Raw genomic sequence first — 24475 nt, 5'->3', positions numbered from 1 at the left:
TAACATTTACTAAGTCGCAACTACATCGTATTACACTGTCAGCTAGTGATAAACCAGTTTTGACTTTAAGCTCCGCATGGGCTGCTGGGTAAATTCAAAGACGATCACAAACACAAAACAAATGCACGAAAAATAAATAATTAAAAAACTAAACCCCAAACACTGTCATCATCTTTATCAAAAACAGTAAATCCCACATTTACTGTTTTATATCCTGCCTATTTTTATGGAAATACTGACACAATTATAAAAGAAAACAAAGCTATTGCAGATCATTTTAATGGTTATTTTGTTAACGTGGGTAAAAACTTAGCAAATTCAATTGTTCCTTCCAAAACGTGCTCCTTGAATTACAGCAAAACAATAGAAACAGTTTGTGATTCAATGCTTATTAGAGGAACGGATGAAAAAGAAATTATTGATTTAGTTCACAAACTTAAAGGGGAAAAAAAATCAACTGATAGTGACTGTTCTGATATATGTTTTTGGTTAAAAATATTATTAATTGCATTGTTAAGACTTTAACATATATCTGTAATACTTCATTAATGACTGGGAAATTTCCTTTCAAAATTAAAATAGCTAAAGTGATCCCATTATTCAAATCTGGTGACAAGCATGTCTTTTGCAATTATAGGCCAATCTCCCTCTTACCACAATTTTCCAAAATTCTGGAAAAGGTATTTGAAATTAGGTTAAACAATTTTTTAACTAATCATATCCTTAGCGAGCAGCAATACGGTTTTAGAAAGAATCGCACTACTTTGCTGGTTGTGATGGATTTCATTGAACAAATTACCAACGTGATTGAAAATAAGCAATATACTGTAGGGGTTTTTTTTATTTACAGAAAGCATTTGATACTATAGATCATACCTTGCTATTGGACAAATTACAGAAGTATGGTATCAGGGGATTGGCACATGACTGGATAGCGAGCTACTTAGACAGTAGGTATCAATCAGTGTGTCCACTTTGGTGGGACAAATTCTGAGTTTTTGAAGATTACTTGTGAGGTGCCCTAGGGTTCAGTCCTTGGGCCACTGTTGTTCCTTTTGTATATTAATGATATATGTTTGGTTTCTAAGTATGTAAGTTGTGTTTTATTTGCGGACGATACGACTGTGTTTTGTAGTGGGGATCATTTGGGACAGCTCCAGGACAAGATGGAGAACGAATTACATAAATTTAAAAAATGCTTTGATTTAAATAAATTATCGGTCCATTTTAGTAAAACTAAGTGTATGATATTTGGGAATAAGTCCAGGAATTTAAGCAAAAAACTATTACTACATGATATTGAAATTGTAACAGATACAAAATTTCTTGGTGTTCATACTGACGATAGATTAAGCTGGAAAACACATATTAACTATGTTAAAACTAAAATGTCAAAAGCCATTGCAATTCTGCACAAAGCCCAGGACTTCCTCACCCAACATGCATTGACCACTTTATATCATGCATTACTTGTTCCATATATGACATATTGTGTCAAGGTTTGGGGAAATACATACAGAACTAATACTAAACCAGTTTTTCTGTTGCAAAAGAAAGCTATAAGAATTATCAGTAATAAACCGTATCGAGAGCCAACAAATTCGTTATTTGCTTGTCTGCAAATTTTAAAATTCTGGGACTTGGTTGATTACAATACAGATTATGTATAAAGTTAAAAATAAGCTTTTGCCTCTACATGTCCAGAATCTGTTTAAAATGAGAGACTCCAGCTACAGTTTGAGAGGAACATTATTATTTGAGAAATTGAAGATCCGTACTACTGTTAAAAGTCATTGTGTTTCCATCAGGGGTGTTAATATTTGGAATAATTGTTCTGATAATATTAAAATACTTGGTACATTGGTTGGTTTTAAAAGGCTTTACAAAAAGAATATATTTACCCGTTATAGGTTGAAGGAATAGGTTTACATTTTGTCACTGTTCACTCTTACTTGTTTGGTTGTGCTTTGAAATTTTGTGATTAAGTTAAATTGTTTATGCACTTTTTTCCTTTTCTTTTCTCTCTTTTCTTGTACAGCTATTATGACCATATGTGTAGGTGTATATATATATATATGTATGTATGTGTATATATGTATATGTGTGTATATGTATATATACATTCTTTATTTTTAATGGTATAAGGGGAGGGTGCTTATAAGCTTTGCTTCTGCCTTCACTCTTTCCGCCACACGGGTTTTCGTACATTGTTTCTTTTATGTTTTGTTATTGCCTTTGTTGTTGCTCAGCTGTGTGCCGGATAAATAAATAAATTCAATTCAATTCAATTCATTTCAATGAAGCTTAAATATGAAAAAGTATCGGTATCGATATCGGTGATACTGGGCCTGTATTTACTTGGTATTGGATCAATACCAAAATTCCCAGTATTGCCCACCTCTAGTACTGACCAAGAGTAAATATGTGATGACATGGAAGTGAGAATACTTGGTGTTTAAACTGGAGGTGCATCATGTAAAGCTGAAAATTGGCCTTAAAACAAGCTTTTTTAAAAACCATTTTCAAATTCCTACTTCGGGACTAATTGAAAGCTGCTTTTATGAATAGTTTGACCTAGGCATAATAATAAGCCTTCTGTTTTTGCCCCCTTTTTGTCACAAGCACACTCGTATTCAAGTTGGTAGAATTTGAAACTGTTGTATCGCACCTTTGGGAGTGCCAGAGCTCATTTTGAACCCTTTGTGCCAGTCAGGTTTCATGTTGTGAGACGTTAACAGTCCAGCGAGTGAAGGTCCACCGGTCCAGTCAGGCTCTCATTACTCTATAAAGAGCCAGAGGAGCTGAGTGGTTGAACTGTATTGTTTTGATGTTGGCAAAGAAGATCACCTCTCCTTCCACAAACCTGTATAATCAAAACCCATTTTGCACTCCCACTAAATTACAAAGTGCTGCACTGCAGTCCAGTTAGATGCCATTTTATGTGCAAGAAATGAATCTGCTCCTGGTGTTTCGAGATTGTCTGCAAATAGCTGTGTGTTCTTCTATGTGACTGTGATGACGCTGCAACTGTGTTGGTTTTTGTTTTCTTTGTTTTTTTTCCATAATTTGCAGAATCCAATCACGAGGCTCATCCATCACGCTGCTCTCAGCTATGAATCCTGATATGAATATATATTCACTCTCGCTGTGCAACAGCCGTGTTCACATTATACAGCGCAATTGACTCTGTTTAAAATTACAATATTTTCACTGCTTTCCAAATGTGGATAAAATGCCCCCCCCCCCCCCCCCCCCTTCAAATTGACATGCAAATGTGTTGGCTGTTGTACAATACCTGTGAAAGCGTCAGCCCCCAGTAATGAAGGTATTGATTTGCTGAATACTTAGATGTGGTTCAACCATTCAGCCATGAACAAACCTGTGTGGACATAATTTCTCAATTTATATTGATCAAAGGCACAGATATAGAATATGGATTTTGGATATCTGACATGGTTTAGTGCTTATGAGGACTGTATGATGGGTTGGGATGTGGAGACCAGCAGGTTTGGTCCCTTTGTTGACGAGGGAAGGTTTTCCAACCTTGTGTTTGCAGATGATGGTGTGATCTTTGCAGAATCAATCATGCGTTTGTTTCTTCTAGACTGGACTACTGCAATGTTCTGTTTTCTGGTTTTACCGCAGTCCAGCATTAGGGGACTCCAATTGTTCAAAATGCTGCTGCCAGACTCTTGACAGGAAGCAGAACGTTCTAATCACATTACGCCCGTTTTGACATCTCTTCACTGTACTGGCTTCCTGTCCCTGTGAGATCAGACTTTAAGGTTCTGCTATTAACCTAGAAAATTATTCACAGACTGGCACCTCCCTACTTAGCTGACCTAAATAAACCCTATGTACTGGCCCGGGCTTTGTGTTGTCAGGGCACAGGACTACTTTGTGTCCCTAGGGTGAATAAAAAGTTTACGGGCCACAGAGCTTTCTCTTATAGCAAACCTGTTTTGTGGCATGATCTCCCAACGGGGGAAAAACCATCAGGTTCCGTAGACACATTCAAGTTCAGACTTAAGATGCATTTGTTCTCCCTTTTGTATGGCTAGCATACTGCCATAGCATGATACTACGATTCCTGTCCTTTTAAATTTATTTTAATAGTAATGAAACAGCTCTCTGCCTCAACTTTATCTAAATTCTGGGTCTGTTAGTGAAGCATAGGGCTAGCAGAAGGTGATCACATTAGTAATTTCTCTGCTTTCCTGTTGATTTAGTGCTGATGAATTATACCTTATGTATGTTTTTTTTTTTCCGGCTGACTGATTCTGCTCTTTTTCTCTCTGTCCGAGGTGTGGAGGGAAATGCACAGGAGTAGCATCTGTAGACAATGGAAGGCTGGACTAACTGTGAGATGCCATGCCTGAAGCTGATGGAGCAGATGTTTTGAATTCCTGTTTGCTGTTTCTTCAGCTCTGTAAAACTTTGTAAAAACCTTGTAACTATTAGGATGGTCTAACGAGTGGGTCACCCCTTTGAGTCTGGTCTGTTTGAGGTTTCTTCCTCAATATCATCAGTGAAGGCTGCAATAATAAATGCATTCAGGTCACAATTTGACAAGTTTTGGGCTCATGGCCTATGAAAAGGCACATCGCCAAACTAGCTAGCTAGGTGTCTATCTATTTAGCTGGCTGGCTGGCCGGTTGGCTGTCTAGGTGGTCCTTGAGTAAATGAACTGCACAGAAAGCCACATTACCTTATGTATTTGTAAAAAAAAAAAAAAAAAAAAAAAAATGGTCAGAAAGGACACATGGTCGACCCACATCATTTAGCTGCCAGTGCTAGCAGCCTCCGCTAGAAGGGCTCTGATGTCTGGACTCTGCCCACCAATACACATTACCTGCCCCAAAAAATGAACACATCTAATTATTCATAAAGGGTTAAAATATCTTAAACCGATGTGTTACTTACAAACAACTTAATTTGAGGCAGCCACATGCTAGGACAACAAGCTAGCTAGCATGGCCATGAACTAAGCCAAGGGCTTTTTGAATAATATTTGAAGGGAATACACCTTACATACTATCAAACTATATATATATATATATATATATATATATATATATATATATATATATACTCAACAAAAATATAAACGCAACACTTTTGGTTTTGCTCCCATTTTGTATGAGATGAACATGCTAGGACAACAAGCTAGCTAGCATGGCCATGAACTAAGCCAAGGGCTTTTTGAATAATATTTGAAGGGAATACACCTTACATACTATCAATATATATATATATATATATATATATATATATATATATATATATATATATATATATATATCTCAACAAAAATATAAATGCAACACTTTTGGTTTTGCTTCCATTTTGTATGAGATGAACTCAAAGATCTAAAACTTTTTCCACATACACAATATCACCATTTCCCTCAAATATTGTTCACAAACCAGTCGAAATCTGTGATAGTGAGCACTTCTCCTTTGCTGAGATAATCCATCCCACCTCACAGGTGTGCCATATCAAGATGCTGATTAGACACCATGATTAGTGCACAGGTGTGCCTTAGACTGCCCACAATAAAAGGTCACTCTGAAAGGTGCAGTTTTGTTTTATTGGGGGGGATACCAGTCAGTATCTGGTGTGACCACCATTTGCCTCATGCAGTGCAACACATCTCCTTCACATCATCCGTGAAGAGAACACCTCTCCAACGTGCCAAACGCCAGCGAATGTGAGCATTTGCCCATTCAAGTCGGTTACGACGACGAACTAGAGTCAGGTCGAGACCCCGATGAGGACTACGAGCATGCAGATGAGCTTCCCTGAGACAGTTTCTGACAGTTTGTGCAGAAATTCTTTGGTTATGCAAACCGATTGTTTCAGCAGCTGTCCGAGTGGCTGGTCTCAGACGATCTTGGAGGTGAACATGCTGGATGTGGAGGTCCTGGGCTGGTGTGGTTACACGTGGTCTGCGGTTGTGAGGCTGGTTGGATGTACTGCCAAATTCTCTGAAACGACTTTGGAGACGGCTTATGGTAGAGACATGAACATTCAATACACGAGCAACAGCTCTGGTTGACATTCCTGCTGTCAGCATGCCAATTGCACGCTCCCTCAAATCTTGCGACATCTGTGGCATTGTGCTGTGTGATACAACTGCACCTTTCAGAGTGGCTTTTTATTGTGGGCAGTCTAAGGCACACCTGTGCACTAATCATGGTGTCTAATCAGCATCTTGATATGGCACACCTGTGAGGTGGGATGGATTATCTCAGCAAAGGAGAAGTGCTCACTATCACAGATTTAGACTGGTTTGTGAACAATATTTGAGAGAAATGGTGATATTGTGTATGTGGAAAAAGTTTTAGATCTTTGAGTTCATCTCATACAAAATGGGAGCAAAACCAAAAGTGTTGCGTTTATATTTTTGTTGAGGATTATGCTTCACTTGAACAAAATTTTGTAAACTGCATTACGCAAATTAGCAAAGTTAATTTGTTAGCTACAACTATTTACTACTACTTGTAGATTCTCAAATATTACTAGTAACAGAATGGCTTGTGATTGGACAGAACCATTTTTAATGAAAAGTTGATCAAAACCAAACATGATCTAAGAAAGTCGTGTGACTTAATAAAATATTTTAGCACATGTGCTCGAGTTCACAGATTGTGGCAAAATTGTTCTAAAATTTTATAAATTACACTGAAACTTGTAATTCTACAAAGGATGTGTCCAAAGTGTTAAAGATCTTTTTTTGTTTATTATTCACATTAGCTTTCTCTCTCTGTTCTCTCTGATAAGACTGGTGCATTTTTCTTAAAGTAGATAGTAAATGGTTATTTTAGAGTGAGTTATAAAATTTGAAGGCTATTTCTTCAAAATTAAAGTATCATGATGTTGTTCTTTTTTTAATTAAACTGTAAATAACACACACGTATCCACAAGGTCAATATCAGGGAAAGACTGAAATAATTCACTTCAGTCTGTTTATTCATTAATAAGCAAAATTGAATTTAGGTTCATTAGTGCAAGCATGTCCTGGGGTGTGTGTGTGTCTGTTCACTTGGTTCCTACTTAATTATGGTGAAATTTATATATATATATATATATATATATATATACACACACACAGAGTCATTTACTTAGTATATTACTAAGTATAGACTGTGTATATTCTGTGGAGACTTGAAACAGACGATATGAACCCCTACAGCAAAGTGTCATTTATCATCGACTTAAATTTTTTATTATTATTAGTTTCCTTCATGCACATCTTTGTATGGTGGACTAGAGCTAAGTGAAGTTTCCCATTTATGGGTTGGGCTAAATATGGTGGTGCACAATCGCAAAAGATCAGTGATCTCTCCTCGATGACTATCTGAGTAGTATTAGTTTCTTTGTGCCATTTTTATATTGTGTGCTATTATTTTGTGACGTTTCACTGAGCACCGGTTTGAGAGAAGTTGCACTTTTAAGAGTGATGGATAGACAAACAGACGTGCACGGATAGATTAATTCGAATATACACCCAAATTTTTGAATGTGGAAGGTACAATTAGTGGGACTTTCAAAAAACATATAATACCTTTAAACAACAGCAGCAAAAGGCTAAAAAAAACTTCTCTTTGAGCTTTAACTTCAAGGCAACATAACAGGAGATGTTACGTTTTTATGACATAAGTTAAAAGAATTTGTTTTTGTTTGTGATATGTCACACCAGTGGCGGATGCTGGTCTTTCAAGGAGGGGAAGCTCAATTTCGGCCTACATCATAAAATGTGTCGGTTTATTTATACGTAAATTCTACCCTCCGTTCCTTTTCAAGAAAATGATCTGTGACCCTTTTGTACCAACAAGGCGTCTTTTCCAGGGACTTGACTAGTGTCCTCTCAATGGCCAGCAGAGCTGCTTAAACGGCCTTGGCCCATGGTGTTGCGGGTGTAAGACTTGAGCCGCTATAAACAGGAGAAGCTCCTCTCTACACCTGCAGATGTAGCTCCAATCGTTGCCACTAATGACAATAGTTTGTACACGTGTCCAACTCCACGTCTTTCAGAAACAGCAAGAAATCACATAGCTTTCCCCTGTTGCCCTGCAAGTCCTGGTTTGAATATAGGACTTGAAGTTCAGACCTCAGTCTCCCTTAATCATAGAACTGGCCAAAACGTTTCAGGACACTCTGAAATGCATCCTCTGGAAACACTTGTCTCATCTCATCAAATTTCCCTGGATTGAACAATTCCAAGAAGCGCAGACTTTCCAAATTTGCAAAACGCTGAGGTAGCTGCTCTGTGAGATTGTCTAGGATGGCCATGTACAGATTTCTGTAGCGCTCCTTGGGATCCTGTAGTTGTGACAGATGACGTTTTCTCATGGGCTCAGTTTGTGGGTCTGATGTGAGATCTGCTGCTTTGGCATAAACAGCTTGGAAAGCCCCCTCTGACCTCTTCCCTTTGACAAAAGCAAGAAGAGACTCAATTCTTTTCTTGCAGTACAGAACATCCATAGCTCTCTGCTGGACAATGTCAAACACCACATCAGTCTCAGAAGATTTGGTCATATGTGTACAACATGAACACAAACTCAGAATCCTCCACTTTCATCAGAAGGCCTTTGGCACAGTCTAATGTGTCATCATCCATGGACTTATCTGCAATGATCATCTCAAACGTTTGCAGGAGGCATCATAATTGTTTGCCACAGTGCTCACTATCCGTGATGTGAAATTCCACTGAGTAGGAGCATTTCTGGGCAACCTTGAGCAGCCTGCAGACTCAAGAAAAGACATCCTCTTTGTGGATTTTGAGAAAAATGTGGCAAACCCAGAGAGTGATGCAAAAAATATTCTGCACTCAGATAAGCATTTAGCCCCCTGAGACAGAACCAGATTCAGTCTGTGTGCATAACAATGCACAAACATTGCACTGAGGGCTATTGCTTTAACTTTGGCCTGCAAACCACTGAGAGCTGAAGCCATGACAGCAGCCCCATCATAGGTTTGCGCCACAAGTTTCTCCCTGAAATTGTAGCCCTGCATGTTCTCATTCAAGACTTCAAAAACAGACTGAGCATCTCTTCCCCCAGAAACATCAAAAAATCCAATAAAGCGCTCCTGAATTTGACCTGCCCTATCCACATAGCGAACAACAACAGAGAGTTGAGGATGGCAAGCTATATCAGTTGTTTCATCCACCTGCCATGCAAAAAAGGGAGCAGCCTGGATTTCATCCTTGATCTCATCAGAAACAGTAGCTGAAAGAGCAGAGATCAAGTCATTTTGGATTGGATGGGACATACCAGAAAACACAGCTGATGACTGGAATCGTGTGGCCAGGACAGAGTCATATTTACCTAATGTTTCATTAAACTCCCTGTAATTCCCCTTGTTGGATGATTCAACACTCTCATCATGCCCCCTAAATGACAGCTCCTGAGGGCCAAGTAAGGAAGTCACATCAATAAGGCGGTTTAGGAAAGCTGTTTTGTTTAACTGCTTCATTATGTTTTGCCACTTGAATGCGAGCGCCTTCATTGATTGCATGATCAACCCTGACTCTGCCCAGGCAACTTAACCTTGCACATGCACTCACATGTTCATTGCTTTTTTCATACCTTTTGTATGCCCTGTCAAAGTTGGACAGATCCCCAAAACCCACTTTTGACCAGACAACACATCCCTGAGATGGTTTCATCCAGAGGCCAACAGTACATTTTATTTGTTACAGCACTTCCAGTCAGCCAGCTCACTTTGTCATACCAGGACAGCTGAAAAGACCTGTTACTTTTCCCCACCTTTTGCACCAAATTAATCTGAGGAGTTGATCTGCCCTGCTGTTTAACTCTAAGTTTTTCTTCGTAAGGAAGACTATCAAATGGCTTCGCCAAAATCCGGTCCACAGCATTCAAATTGTCTGCCATTATGTGCAGCTTGCTACCTAGCTAGCTCGCTAGCTGGGACTGGCGCGAGGCTAGTGTGACGTGTGTCCGCCTGTGAGCGCTTTGTGACGGTGGAGGAGCTCAGCAGCACCCGCTGCTCCGTAGGGACAGAAACTGTGATAGAAGTCAGAAAGAGTGATAGAAGTCAGTCTCCAAACACAAACAGCTACAAAAAACCCCACCAGAAATAGAAGCTCGATTTGTCGCTAGTCGTTTTTAACAAAGAAAATGCCGCTAAGAGGATTAGGAAAGTCTCCGGTTCAACTTAGAACAGAATGAAAATTTAAAAAATGCTCCCACGGATGTTTACAACAAAAGATCGCTGATTCGCTCATTTTGCTGTCAATCAAAAAGGGATTCAGCTTCAGACAGATCATCCAATCATCATGCAGAAGCTAAGCGTCCGGGCCAGCCCACTGCCCCATAGACCCCCAGACACGCTGAGTGTCCGATGGGCGGGACAAAGCCCAGCATTTATCCAATGACTCGTCTCGTTTCGCTGCAGTCTTTGCTTTGCTATTGAACTCATCGTCCACACTGTTTAAAGCGCTGTGAAGCTGCGGGTTTGAGTGAGAGGAAAGCCGCGTCATTACCAGTGATAAGAAGCTGATTCTGAACAAAAGTTGAGCGCGTTGTAGCGCATATTTAGTCAATGACATGTACACGCAATGGTATATATTTGATCACTTATTTTTTGACATTTTAGGGGAAGCTGAGCTTCCCTTGCAGTCTTAGAGCAATCGCCTCTGCGTCACACAACATGTTACATTTACTGATGACATCATGATATCACAAAATTTGAGGTGACATAGGTTGGTGGGGGGCATTGGGTCATGGTTAGGGTTAAAAATAGTGAGTGAAAGTTAACTCCATCACGAAAGTAAAAGTAAAAAAAGTTTCAAAATATAAATATAAATACCACCCATACTGATCAATACTGGTTTACTGGCCACTACTGTTCCTCTCATTCCTGACCCCTGTCTTCCTGTTACTTTTCCTCCTGTCAGATTTGAGGATGCTGCTTTTAATTTTTGTCTTTTTAATTTGGACAATTATCATTGGCGTGTCCCTTTAAATGAAAAATTAAAATAGCCCGCTCAACCCTTTTGTCAACTTCCCTGTTTCGGTCTCTCTTCCTGACTCAGGACTTCTAAAGTGAGCCCATACAGAGACACTAATAGACTTTTCCTTTTCTTTTTTTTTCTACAATGGGCTCCAGACAGCCACTCTGTAAGGCTGAGAGTTCCACGAGGTATACTCGCACATTAGCCCCGCGTCCCTCTGTCATTTGTCACCATTGACAGGACCCTGTGTCACTGAATTACAGCTAATACATCTGAGGCGTGCTCTCATTTAAATAACAGCTGCTAAAGAGGTTTTTGGTCTATTAGGCTCGCTAAGGATTTACACGTCTCTGCTTGAATGGCGGTGAACACCTGTGGCATGCGGCACGGACACCTACCGCTCTGTTCACTGACAATGAGAAACAAGAATTGCAATAAAGAGTAAGAATACAAATAAGGCTGCAATTCAATCTGTAATTTAGTTAATCCATTCTGGTATAATTAAACAAATACATAAATAAATGCACTTTTTAGGGTTATAAAAATGAATGATGATCAGATTATGGCTTATGATGGAGAGATTTACCCAGAATCTGAATACTTGAAATATGCTAGTGTTGGTTAAGAACCTACTACCCAACTGGTACTCTAGTTGTAGGGGTTCTTAATCTGGTCCACAGGGACCCCTGAACCTGCACATTTTCCATCTCTCTGGTGCACAGCCAATCAACTCCTAACACCTGAATTAGCAAATCAACTTGTGGGTGGAGTGAAAACAACACAAAATAGACCGCAGCCACTACAGTGGTGCCGTGACCCGGATGGGAGTGAGTTTACGGGGGTGACTGCAACAGAGACCAGCCAGAGTCGCTGTGCATAATTAGTTAGTAAACTTCACTCCCCAACTGCTCAAAAGGATTTTCTGGTCACAAGGCCAGAGCATCCTGAGTTTTAGCCTTCTGTATAGAGAGTCCGTCTTCTGTGCCAGGGATTGTGACTTCGCGTCCCAAGGGGAGCGAATGGGTGGAGTCAAAACAACACAAAGTAGACCATAGCCACTGCAGTGGTGCCGTGACCTGGATGGGAGTGAGTTTGGGGGGGTGACTGTGACAGAGGCCAACAGCAACTCTGTCCATAAGTAGTTAGTAAAGTTCACTCCCCAACTGCTCCAAAAACTTTTCTGTTCACAAGGCCAGAGCCCTGGGTTTTAGCCTTCTGGTTAGAGAGCCCGTATCCCTTGCCAGGGATCGTGAGTTCACGTTCAGAGGGGAGCGAATGGTTAGAGTCAAAACAACACAATGCAGAGTGCAGCCGCTACAGCTGTACATCACCGTGATCTTACCTGTCCTTTGAATGAGATGTTGAGATTACTCATAGTTGTCAACCCCTCGTCCATGTCGTGACACCTGGGTGTCTGATCAAGAAGGGGGTTGCCAGTTAGGAACCCTAAAAGGAACCCTGAACGTGAACCTGCTAACGGAGCTCTGGTTAAACAAGACATCCAATGGTGGATCAGGCAGAGGAGGTGATGGCTTGTAACCCAGCAGATGTGAAAGCAGATGAAGGCTGTAAGCAGGTCCTCAAACTGCAATTGCCTGGAATTTCCCAGCCACCAGACCAGGCTAAGGATCTGTCAAAGACTGTGTGTTTGTTGGCATGCAATGACATTCCCATGTTATACAAACCCACCTACAGGTGTTTCTAGATTGACCCTGTATGTAGAAATCTCACCAGGGGATTGCCACAACAATGTGTACAAATTATTTGGTATTATAGTTGCTTTAGTGACATTATGCTGCCCTCTGCATCACTTTGTGTTGGATGGAACAACAAATTTTATATATACTGAAGAAACTGTCTGTGACATCACTCATAGGTTTTCTGAAGAGTGGTTTCAAGATTAAATGGGGCACCGCTAGATGTGGCCATCTTGGCAATACCTAAGTCCAGGCCAACACATAAATGGGTTAAGCGGTGGAGTGGCAAGACCACCAATCAATGGCAGGGATCAATAAAGTCCAAAGGTGGACATCTCGTAGTAATAAAGCAACCTAAGGCTAACAAGCTAATATTTGTTCCGATGTTTGGTTAGTGCATATTTTTGCAGCCTGGGTGGTAGGTCTTATAATGAATGGCTTGAGTGCAGGTGTTAAAAACTATGACTGGCATATTGCCACAGTAACCGTGGCGCCATCAATGTAGCTATCATCACCAACTCATACCTGCTAATAGGGCAGCACAGTCTCATTTGAACACCTACGCGGGATTTGACCACTTCCAGGGATAGCCTGCCATTGCGCAAAATAAACACAGCATCACTTCACACAAAATAGTGGTGTACTGTTTTGTTTTCAACTGCAATCACTGAAGCAGTCACGAAAAGTGCAGTTTTTTTTCTAGTGGAGAAGGCAAGATGAGGTAAATGAGACAGGTCATGTCAGTCAGTTTTAGCTTACACGGCTAGCCAGAGTAGCCTTGTTCTCTCGCCTGCACAACCTTTGTTTGCTGTGTAATTTGGCCAAAAACTCACAGAAAGTGTCATGTTTCTGATGGGATGTAGGATTATTGCGTCATATTTTAACCCTTTAGCGCCCGCCCTCAAACGAGACTGTACTGTCCAATTGGTGTTAAGGGTACTAACATACAAATTAAACACTAACATTTCAATCGGTGGAAATTTGTGGTCCGGACAAGTGATATCGAAAATATATGTAATAAAATGTCCAGAAAGGACAAACATCAACTAGCAGGTGACTGCCTTGACCCAAAAATTACAAGCTGTCACTCAAAACAACGTCCCTAATTATTCAAATTTTTATGTCTTAAAATATCTTAAACTGACGATTTGTATAAAAGATGTCATGTCTGTTCTGTAGAGTTGTCATGAATGAGGACACTCACTATAGAGACCAAAACCATTTTGGACCAGGATGTAAACAAGTTTGTCTTTTACTTTTATTGATTAAAAATAAAAGTGAAACCAAAAGACATTTGTAGTCATAGTAACACATTGCAGCAAATTGTTGTTTAGGATTAGAGTCTCTTTTGTGAATAATTAATGCACAGTGGATGTAGATTACAAAAGGACTCTTGATTTGTCTTGTAATTGTGAACGATTAGTTCCTTGCATATAATTGTTACAGAGAGGTGCTGTTGTCCGCGACAACCGTTTCCAAGTGGTAGTCTTAATCCTTATTCAGCGTACCATATCTTAATCCCTCTAATACCAGTCATGATATCTCTCGGGCATCTTAAAGTTCTTTCTGCTTTAGCAGTTAATGGCAAATGAGTTTTTATTCATCCTCCCACATGGCTGCCACATTAGGAACAAGTTACCCGACACTGGATGATAAATTCATTTCCCGTTTTCTATTATTACAGTCCTCCCAAAACGCTTTTGAAAAACTAATCGACCACACTCATTAGCACCAACTAATCCATTTAAAGTTACAGGCTCTGTGAAGACTTACCACAAAATGTAATTTCCCATTAAACACAGTTAATCCCACTCGATACACATTGCTATTTTTATTCATTTCTTTTGAAGAGTTGAGTTTGTACAATTTTTTTAAGTAGTTGCATACTTTTTAATTCTAATCCAATTACATTTGTTCCACAAATCTGAAATATCGCATTGATGTTGGCAAAATATTCAACCGTTTCACATTTGATGTATTACTCCGCACCATGACCGCGTTGCTACGCAGATGTCAATAATGGCACTGTCAGCTGACAGCGAGAGGTTGCCAACCGCCATTAACTGCTAAAGCAGAAAGAACTTTAAGATGCCCGAGAGATATCATGACTTGTATTAGAGGGATTTTTCTGTAAGTAATTCAGTCGGCGAAGCTTACCATAGCAACAGTGTTGTCATCGCTTCGCCAGTTTCTCTTTACTAGGGTTGCTACGACCACTACCTTTGCAACCCCCCAGGACTAAATCAAACCAACTGTTTTAGGCTCCTTCGATGACCCTAAAACACAATCAGGATTTTCCCAAAAATAAAAACTGGCCTCAAGCCAATTATCCAAGATGGCCACCAAAATAGGGTTTTTCACTAAAACACCTTTACACAACATATAAACAACTTAAATATCACAGAGATTCAATGGGAAGACCATTGCAGGTCACAGCAAACTCATTTGTGCCTAAATTAAATTCATTCATGGGTTTAATAATCAAAATGGCGTCCAAAATGGCCGCCAATAGACCCTTATCAATAAAATACATAGTAGGAACAAACAACAGATTTAATGACAGAAATAATTGGTGCGTGGTGAAAAAACCCTATTTTGGTGGCCATCTTGGATAACTGGCTTGAGGCCAGTTTTTATTTTTGGGAACATCCTGATTGTGTTTTGGGGTCATCTAAGGAACCTAAAAACTTGGTTTGATTTAGTCCTGGGGGGGTGCAAAGGTAGTGGTTGTAGCAACCCTAGTAAAGAGAAACTGGCGAAGCGATGACAACACTGTTGCTATGGTAAGCTTCGCCGACTGAATTACTTACAGAAAAATAAACCACGCAAATGATGGAATTGGATTAGAATGGGAATAACCCCCTTGTGTCTGATTATTTGCGGATGATGATGCTGGATTACGGTCGCAAATATCTTTTTTACCATCATCGGCACCATTTTTCAAATTGGGTTGGAATTTTTGAGCTGTTCAAAAGTTTTATTCTGTTTCGTCAAATTGGCGTCATTACACAGTCACTTCCGCATGTTTGTAGTCTTAACAGCTTCAGTCATGTTCATGACGGTAAAGCGCGTCGCTGGTAAAACTCAATTTGCGACCGTAAAATCCAGCATTAACATCCGCAAATCATCAGACACAACAGGGTTATTCCCTAAATAAACTAACATAGGTGTATTTAAAATATATTGTGCTCTGTCTACCACAAACACAAATCGGCATTAAAGTACATTGGAATTATACTGTGAGCTTCCACACAAATGCCCAGCATACACATCCTTTAAGTTACAAGTCTGCTTGCGCTCATGGGGTGTGGTGGTGATAAAATGAAGTGTGGTTATAGTGGTTTAATTTAAAGTTGCTCCAATTTTGGTAAAAAGTGGTGCAAATTATTGGTTGTGCTAGTAGGATTAATAAATGGAATAGTTTTGACTGTGTTGAATGCTTGGTCTCCAATGTAAAGGTCAAATAAGGTCAACGTCCATTGGATTCTATGACATGTGACATATGTTGCCCCAACATAACTCAGCATGACACATGGTGCAAACTATTCCATTTATTAATCCTACTAGAACAACCAATAACTTGCAACACTTTTTACCAAAATTGGAGCACCTTTAACTTTTGACCCCTGTACAAACTGAAATTGACCTTTGTCACTATTCTTGTTGTTTTTACCCCATAACTCCATAACAATCAGTCACAGATAGTCCAAACTATACCTTTTTGGAATCTTTGTGATCAGACAAATAATGTGGTATAGTTTTCAATGTCATTGGAGCATTTGTAAATTTTGATCCCTGTGTAATTCTTCAGTTGACCCCTACCTGGCTGCCTATTGAAAATTTAGGTGGCTAACGTGCTTTTACAAAAGAATAATGTCTAAGGAGTATGTGTGCCAATTTAGGTGCTTGTTTCCAGAAATGAATGATTGTTACAGTTATCTGCTCCACTATTATAAGTCAACTAAACTATGAGAGAATTTTGACTGGGAATCGTGTCGATACAAATGTTATAAATGATATGTTGATTTAATGGGTGCTTTTTGGCCGCAGTATCCAAGACATCCAATAGAGAAAAACATGATGGCAGAGGTTAGAGAGGCAGGGCTATGACATCATTATTTCACTAAAGTTGTGTATTGGTCGTATACACAAAAACACAAAGGCGGTGTTTTAGGATTTATCCATTCTGGGACCATTTTCAAAAAATACCTGGTTCTGTGTGAACAAAACGTTGATACGATACAAAATGTTTGCAGATAACATTAAATTTGTCTTTGTGTGGACAGGCCCTCAATCTCCACCCCCTGTTTTGATTGGTCAATGGTGCAAAAGTGTTTTTGCCGCGTGAAACCGATGCACCAACTATGCCCCTCATTCTAGAGATGAGTGTAAATACACGTTCTATTTAAACCATGTGAACGATGTGCATGACAATCTCGATTTGGTTATAACTTAGCAACGACACAACTTAAATTGAAATATTCAGCAAAGTGCAACGAGTAAGGGAGTGCAACCAGTAATGTAAGAAAAACTCAGTATTAATCATGTTAACAAACCCATTATAATAATAATTAATAAATTGTGTTGCAGGTAGTGATAAATACAGTATGTTAATTCCCTAGGGAGGCTTAATATTGTGATCCAAGAAATAGATAGATAAAGCTAATCCAAACAGAGAGAATAAAAAGTCAGGGCTGACAGTAATTATTTTTCAAAAGATATCCTCTGAAAACCTTTGTGTCTACATTGTCTCCTTTGTAACTGCTCTCAATTCAATAACTTAGTGAGGGATAATGACTTTTACCTGAATTTACCTCATCTGAAATGCCAGCAAATGTTCACTTCATTTGCTGCAAGAAAATGAAATGTAGAAAACTTGACAGAGAAAAAGACAATCGCTAAGTGAAGCTGAACACGAAGAGAATATTTGACAGGTGGAGCTGCGTGATGATGCAGGATCCCTCCCGAGAGGAAATTAAATCTATTTCACTGCCAGTGCTTATTACTCACCACCTGCTACCTGCTAACCGCAGAACTCTTAAATACTATCAGTGCGACGTATCTGAGTCATGGCGTCGTACACGTAGACTGTAAAAATAATGGGCAATCCCGCTGTGACATCACCCACAGGGGTTCTGAAGAGCAGGTTTGAAGCTCAAGCTAGCTAATTTCCACCCAACCCAAAAAATGGGCAAAGTGTTGGAGTGTAGGCGAGACTAGCGTGGCATGGGTGGGACGATTGAAGCCCAAACATGCTCACTTATATCAAATTTAGCAAACAAGCTAATGCTAGCAACCTAGGTTCAAATGATACGTATATTTGTGGACTAGGCTGTTGTTCTTGAATGGAGTGGCTTGGTTGTAGATATTAAAAGCTATGACCAGCCTATCATCCACAATAGGGCACCGAAGTATCATTTGAACCCTGCGCGGGATGTATATGTCGCAGGATTTGACCACTTATGGGAACAGCCTGTCCCGTTGTGTAATATATACACAGCATAACTTCACACGGGAAAATGGTATACTGTTTTTTTTTTTTTTTTCAGCTGCAGTCACCGGAGCAGTCACAAATTTTTTTTTTTTTTCCCAGTTACCAGTGGAGGCAAGACTAAGCAAATGGGAGACTTTGTGTCAGTAAGTGTTAGCCTACACAGCTAACCAGAGTAGCTGCATTCTCTCGCCTGCAAAACAGACATGTTTGTGCTCCGGTTCATAAACAAACCGCAACACATGTCTAATTTCCCACCACATTGTCACCTTTTCTTTGCATTTTCACTTTGTGTGTAATTTGCCCAAAAACTCTGAGAAAATGCTGTTTTTCCCTGTACGTAGAGAAATTACATTATATGCATCATATTTTATGCCTTTAGCACCCACCATCAAGCAAGACTACGCTGCCCAATAACCCTGACTTTATCAGTGTAGCTAATGCTATCTAGTTGTTGATACCTGCAAATTAATGCTAACATACCAATGCTATGACACTAACACTGCAATATATATACTAAAACTTCACTCACTGAAAGGATCAGAGCATAGGGTTTGTAGAGGATCAGTTAGTATAACTAAGCACACACGCAACTTAAAGTAACAGGGCGATTCCACGGGGCACCGTTCTACTATGATCGCCCATGATCCAAAAAAGTGCAAAAATGGGAAGAAACAGTACTGCAGGCTGACCTCCTAACAGGCTGGCTTATAAAGTGCAGACCTGGTCACCTGCTCAGGGTTAGCGGTAAAGGCAACAAGGTGTCAGCATCACTAAAGAGATCATTGAATGAAAGAAAGGATCTGCACCGTTGGCCAGTCATGATTGAACTGTTCAACTTTAAACAAAAACAACAACAAATGCTGCTGCTTCAAATTTGTACCCCTATGGAGTAAAATCACCAGGTTTCAAGCTATCATCACTACAAATTCCACATTTAAAGAAGGTTAAACATGATTGTAGCAGTTAAGATTACGAATACAAAGTTACCAGGTACTATCAATGATTTTGAGAATCCCGATTTCAAATCTGGTGCCGATGATGGCTGTAACTACCTCTACCAAGTTTGTTCAAGATTGACTCGGGATTAAACGTGAATGAATGCACGCTATGGAATAGCCCCAATAACTGACATATTAAGGGTGCAACAGTACATGTATTTGTATTGAACCGTTTTGGTACGGGAATTTCGGTTCGGTACAGGGCTGTTCACGGGTGAGTTCGCATTGCGTGTGTTTACATTCGTTGACTTATTTTCTCAAAAGGGACTAGCGACAAATCTAAGTACTTTTCCTGGCATTACCGGAGACTTTTGGCAACTGAAAGTGAAGGTCTCTGTTGTCTTCCCACTGCCTGCAGCAGCCTGTAAAGCACTGAGTGGAGGGATATCTACAATCCTCCTCACTCAGAAGCCCTGGCCTTGAGAAGTTATTTTATTTTAATAAGTGATGGCCAATTTTAATGGCAAAATAAATAAACAAACCAAGAATCAAGTTTATTTGTGGTTCTAAACATTTTTAAGGTGGTTTTACTAAGTTTTTTGCCTCTTCCACAATGTTTTTTTTCCAAAACTTTGTTTAAAAAAATATATTAACAAACATTAAATGAACAGTTGATAGAAAATAAAATCAATTGTACAAAAGTAAAGGGATTCTTTAACATTAATTCTCTTTTTAAAAAAAAAATCCCTTATAGAGTGTGACAGTTTAGGACAAGTTATTTTTTCTGGCAAAAAAATACGAAGGTTGAATACAATTGAACAGGGCTTCATGCTGGAACCGCTGTGTTGCTGTTTACTTGTGGAAAGGTTTTGTTAAAAGCTGTTTGATAGGAATGTATTTTTATAATATTTCATACATTTGTTGTTTATTTGAGAACATTTTATTTAACTTATTACCAGGCAGCACTTTGCAATTATTTTATTTTCCTATTTGTATAATGTTACAATAAATTGCTGGTTTAAACAACAAGCAAATTTAAGTTTTGCATTTTGTTCCCATACTGTACCAAAAATGAACCAAACCGTGACCTCAGAACCGAGGTACGTACCGAACCGTGATTTTTGTGCGTTACACCCCTAATATTTATATATACCTATTGCACCAAACCTTTCTTTTGTTCTTGTGTACTCAGCTGTAAACATGTTTATTTCTGCTTTAAAAAAGGGAATTTTTAACATAGAAGCTAGAGGTGGGCGATACCGGGAATTTTGGTATTGATCCAATACCAAATAAATACAGGCCCAGTATTGCCGATACCGATACTTTTTCATATTTAAGCTTCATAGATCCAAAGGATCCAAAAGACCTAGAATAGAATTTCGCCAAACATTGTACGTGACAACAAAATACTTTATCACAATCAACATTTTTGTTTAAAAAAATATCACTCAACACAACTTAAAACAAAATCTCCTGAGGTAGAGGGCTGACAAACCACAATACAATGGTGCACTGCTCCGTTTGTGTGACAGAGTGCAGCACTGCTCTTACAGACAGAGAGTAGACAGTTGGTGCGTGCGGGAGAGAAAAAAAGGTTGAGTATCCATCTTTTTACATGAGGATCGTTCAATATCAATATCAGCGTTGGAATCAATATTATCGATATTAGAATCGATCCGCGCACCTCCAATAGAAGTATGTGGGGATGGATTCATTTTTGGAGCTAACCTCAAGTGGCAATTCGAGGAACTGCAGGTGCTGGCACTTCCACGTTGGATTCATGATTTGACATTGCCGCTTGTAGCTAAGAACACTATTTTATGTATTAGGCTAGTTTCCCGCTAAGATGTTCCAAAAAGGGTTGTGGGAAAACGTTCTGCTGCTGTCCGACATTTAATATGTGGCTCATTTCTTTTGGAGAGTTACTGGATGGCAGTTTATACTTTTGCTCTGCCTTCCAAAATGCTCTGTCAGTAAATCATACCAAGACAGTACTGATGACAAGTTGGCAGATTGGGCTGGATAAATGGGGATGAGGAACAGCACACTCACTCTGAGGTAGTTTTCACACAAGACGTCACACATCTGAACCCAATCTGTTCATATTTTGACAATGTCCTATATGTCTTTGTGACATTAATGCTTATGGCCATTATGTGGGTTTGAAGACTGATTTTCTCAACTCATACAGTGGAGGTTATATTTCAGGCCACAAACAAAAGGACTCAATATTTCTTTACCGGAGTTAGATGAAAAAAGAAAAAAAAGAAAAGAAAATTGAAACAGTATTTAAAGATACAGTGTGTAGGATTTAGTGCCATCTAGTGCTGAGGTTGCAGATTGCATTATGTCATTGCCATGTACGATTTTGTTTTCCTTCAGGTTTTCACGTCTACGGTAACGGGGTTCGAGCTTGTTACGTATTCTTGTGATGACCAATTTGAAGGGTCTCAAATTTGTTAGCCTGCGCTAGCATTGACCAGCCAGTAGATGGTGCTGAGGGGAACAACCCTTGACAACTTGTCTTTAACCCAGTTCCTCTTTTTTTTTCTTTAGTATTCCAGCTGTGGTGCGAAATGCAAAAATAGAGTACTATGTCCATTTTGGACTACTGCATCAACATGGTACTTCAACATGGCAGCACCCATGAGGAAGCCCCCACCCATGTAGATAAGTAAGGCAATTGTTCTAAGACTATGAAAACATTGTTCCAGTGTTCCAGATAATTATATAGTAATGAATAGATGTTTACGGTACAGACATGTTAAATTACAAGAATAAAACTCTGGAATATGGTGCTACCTACAGTCAAAAGTGCCATGTATATGTTCTATGTTCTGGATCTCAGAAAATGCTATATGTGAATATAGCGGCTAACAATTATAATGGTAGGATTGTCATATATTGTGGCATAGATTAACAAACAATCTTGTTGTTGTTATTGTTTATTTTATTTTTGTTTTTGTTTTTTTGCTAGTTTGGGATGTACAGCAAATTATATTCCAAATTTTCAGTATACATGAAAAAAAAAATCCTGCAACAAGATAGCAACTTTCTACAACCCCTGGCAATAATTATGGAATCATCGGCCTCAGAGGATGTTCATTCAGTTGTTTAATTTTGTAGAAAAAAAGCAGATCACAGACATGACACAAAACTAAAAACAAGGTTACAATGGGCTAAGGAAAAGCAATCGTGGACTGTGGACTTTTGTTTGGTGCCGTTCCAATGAGATTTATAAAGATGACTGCCTGAAGAGAACATGTAAATTTCCACAGTCATTGATGATATGGGGCTGCATGTCAGGTAAAGGCACTGGGGAGATGGCTGTCATTACATCATCAATAAATGCACAAGTTTACATTGATATTTTGAACACTTTTCTTATCCCATCAATTGAAAGGATGTTTGGGGATGATGAAATCATTTTTCAAGATGATAATGCATCTTGCCATAGAGCAAAAACTGTGAAAACATTCCTTGCAAAAAGACACATAGGGTCAATGTCATGGCCTGCAAATAGTCCGGATCTTAATCCAATTGAAAATCTTTGGTGGAAGTTGAAGAAAATGGTCCATGACAAGGCTCCAACCTGCAAAGCTGATCTGGCAACAGCAATCAGAGAAAGTTGAAGCCAGATTGATGAAGAGTACTGTTTGTCACTCATTAAGTCCATGCCTCAGAGACTGCAAGCTGTTATAAAAGCCAGAGGTGGTGCAACAAAATACTAGTGATGTGTTGGAGTGTTCTTTTGTTTTTCATGATTCCATAATTTTTTCCTCAGAATTGAGTGATTCCATATTTTTTTTACCTCTGCTTGGTCTAAAAAAAAGTAACCGTTACTGACTGCCACAATTTTTTGCCTGATTTCTTATAGTGTTTCTTAAAGCCAGAAAGTTGCCATTTGAAATGACTTTAGTTTTGTGTCATGTCTGTGATCTGCTTTTTTTCTACAAAATTAAACAAATGAATGAACATCCTCTGAGGCCGGTGATTCCATAATTTTTGCCAGGGGTTGTATATGTGAGACAAGCTGCTCCTTTTTACTGAATGAGGTACTGTGAGTGAGTCTCCAGAGCAAAAAATGGTGGTATAATGCACCCTTAAGCTGGATGCCGACCTCTGTAAAACAAGAAGTTCTGAATGAGAAAATCGTTTTTGAGAACAACTCTATTTAATAATCATGCTCTCGAAATGAAAGTCCACACTCTTGACTAAAATTAGGAAATATAACCTGTCATGCTACTTGGCACACACTTGTTTCGACTGTGTGAAACAACAACAATGGCAGGGCAGCTCGGCTAAGTTTAGGTATGGCTGTTACGTTTAATAAATGTTTACCAAAAGTTTTCATATGTTTAATTCCATTGCACAGTTAACTCACTTATGATTGTCAGCTGAGTGGTAGCAATAAACTGTTTACTCAAGTTGTTTTTGTCCTGTACAATAACAACAACGAGCCTATTAGCTTCTGCTTGCTAATGCAGTGTTAGCATGATACATATAAATAATGCGCTGAGTTTTCAAACGCTGAATTTAATTGCATGTTTACTTCACCTGTGATCATCTGATCAGTGGTGGCAAGAAGAACTTTGTGCAACTTGTGCAATGTCATTAATTAGCTCAGTAGCTTTTATTGCTAACACAGTATTTGTGTTATAGATAAATAATGCACTGATTAAATTACTTGCATGAAGTGGTCCCTGTTAAAATTAAACTGAAGGCCCATATATAAGTCTTGCTTTTAATTAATTCAACTTCAATTCCTGTATTAATCTTTTTTTTTTTTTTTTTAGTCAAGAACTTTACGATGTCAAGCACTTTGCAATGATTTGATTTCTGATTTACTGGTTCATTTCTTTTCATGAAGTGAAACCCATTATTACCACAATGCATTTTCTTATCTCCTGTTACACATTTCACTAATTTTAACAAATTTTGATGCACATATGTGACATCTAGTCACCATTAGCAGTCTTGGCCTGCCTGTTCACCGTCAGTATTTGCTAGCATGGCAGCTAGTTAGCTGCATTACTAATCTGGAATATGCAAAGATTGTGTCTGGACTGGAAAAATTAGTTGTAGAAGAAATACAAAACACTTTATCACTTGAAACATTATAAATATTGTCACATACATTAGAACTTTAAAGAAGGTCAAAACAGATAATGTGTTTTGCTGCTGATTTTGTTAGCTCTAGCTAATTAGCAATTTCATCATGTTTTTATGAGTGTGCTTCATGATGCGTTACAAGTGCTTGTCTCGCTGGCACAGACCAGTTTTCTTACCATCTTATGTATTTTAAAGCTCTGAAAACAATTTAAGGATGTGTAAATTAATGTGAGGTCAGATGCGGTCCTGGAAC

General features: G+C 39.0%; 1 long non-coding RNA gene across 1 annotated transcript; it reads left to right on the top strand.

Moving 5' to 3' along the window:
* Nucleotides 1–1118: 1118 nt before the first annotated feature.
* Nucleotides 1119–20270, top strand: LOC117504386. Its single transcript, XR_004558783.1, has 3 exons — nucleotides 1119–1131; nucleotides 8364–8370; nucleotides 20151–20270. It is a non-coding gene; the product is annotated as an uncharacterized LOC117504386 (long non-coding RNA).
* Nucleotides 20271–24475: the final 4205 nt, after the last annotated feature.

This window comes from Thalassophryne amazonica, chromosome 22 (assembly GCF_902500255.1).
Source record: "Thalassophryne amazonica chromosome 22, fThaAma1.1, whole genome shotgun sequence".
Classification (NCBI taxonomy): domain Eukaryota; kingdom Metazoa; phylum Chordata; class Actinopteri; order Batrachoidiformes; family Batrachoididae; genus Thalassophryne; species Thalassophryne amazonica.
This window is presented reverse-complemented; position numbering and strand designations above follow the sequence as displayed.